Here is a 1,929-nt window from a genome sequence, read left to right on the forward strand (position 1 = left end):
TTATCTCGTGGTCTGTCTTTCTCTTTCATTCTTTCTCTATTTCTTCTCGTTGTTTCTGTCTCTGCTTGCTTCCTCCACCATTCTCTCTCTCTTTTCGTTGCCTTTTTCTTTCTTCTTTAACCTCTCTTTCTTTCCGGTCCCCCCATTCTTGCAGTTCAGCTTCTTTTAGACCCTTCCTTAGGTCCAACTCAATAATCTCCCTGAGATTCATTCCGATTCTGAACTGCCCAAATGCTAACACATAGCACTGACCGGTAAACCCCGCACAACCGCTTCCACGCGGTACCTCTCGCTATCATTCTGCTCCTATGCAGTTTAAGACCTGTTCGTAAACACTTCCGGCTCGTTCTCTGTGCTTGAGTGCACCCAACATCCTGTCGCAGACGCCAGAATAATTGTCACCCGTTAATAATCATAATTTATTAACGATGCGCCACTATTGGTGCGCACACTCCCAGACGCCTTTAAAACGTGTGGGGCTAGCTGCGCCGATACCATAATAGATGCCCTCTACTTGCGTGGCAAGCACAGCCGGAAGTCAGCTACCGGTAGGGACAGAAGGGGGCGGCCGTTTGGTGCCCAGCTTTCGCCGGTTCAAGCCAGACTAAAGGACGGAGTTGGAATTAACAAGCAAAACAAACTATACAGCAAGAGACGATACAGAGGTATTCACACTAAGATTTAAACTACACAGACGAGACGTTCAGAGAAAGACAATGCAAAATATGGAACTAAAGAGGTTTTAGAGTAACACAGAGGCTTCACATCAATGAAAAATGCACGAGAGTGTCAGAGCAAATAAACCCCAAATTTTCCACCGGACACAGTTGCAGACCGACGTTTGGAGAGTCACGATGTGGCCACCCTGTAGACGTGCGCCGCTCCCTCGGCTATCAGTGGGCTTGCCAACAGCGGGTTGACCTCGGGAGCCGATCAGTAGCCATTGATCCCCATCAACACTCACTGCAACATTGGATTTGACACTGGCTGCTACACTGACTGGTTTGCCGAAGCGACGTGACCTAGATAATTAGGACTCGCCATGTCTGTCTGTTACAACGCGCCAAGGCGGGCGCGCACATACACGTAACTTCCACTGTTCAAGCGTTCTCTCCTCTCCCCATTGCGATGCGCGTACGTCATCACTGGTCAGCTCCGGCCGAAACTTCTGGAGACATCCATTTGCTTACTCCGGCTGGGTGAGTTACCGTCGCCACCAAGTGATGAGGTGGGGGTGACGCTACACGCTCTCCTCGCGCGGAAAAGGAGACAAACCAGAATCGACCCACCTCAAAGGAGAAACCCGCGATTGCAGTACCTGTCATATAGTTTCGTAACGTCGCACAACTCGCCGACCAATCAGTACCCATCCATGTCTCCTGCCAACTACCTCCTGCCAAAGCCGTGTCCGTGATTTTTCGGCCATAATGCCAACACCGACAACGCTACACTTTCTACAAAACAGGGCTTTTGAACACGGTATTAATTGTTCCGCTTCGCGTGAAAATAAAGCCTCGTGACGTGATTTTTTCCTCCGAGCTATTTGCGGTACTCGACAGGACACATCTACCTTCTACTCGGCGGATAAAAACAAATTATAAATGAGTTTTGATTATTGTGTAAGAAATAAAGTTACGCAACGCAGCAGCACGAACACGGATTGAGCAGAGTTACGACAAATGGACTTTTTGTTCATTATCAGATAGTGCGGCGTCAAAAATGCGCGCCCAAAGCTTTTCAAACTCTTTGTGAGAATGTTTATTCCTAAACTTCCTAAAGTTCGACTAAACAAATATAACGTAATTACCTAATTTTCAGTTAAAGTTTTGGGCAAAATTTTGTTACAAACTAACTTTTTTTTTTACTAAAACTAAAATATTTTAAGTTGGTTGTAATAACGCCCAGTAGAGGGACAGAGTCGACGTCATG

Source organism: Amblyomma maculatum, chromosome 9 (assembly GCF_055883805.1).
Source record: "Amblyomma maculatum isolate TAMU_Amacu chromosome 9, ASM5588380v1, whole genome shotgun sequence".
In the NCBI taxonomy this organism is placed as follows: Eukaryota; Metazoa; Arthropoda; class Arachnida; order Ixodida; family Ixodidae; genus Amblyomma; species Amblyomma maculatum.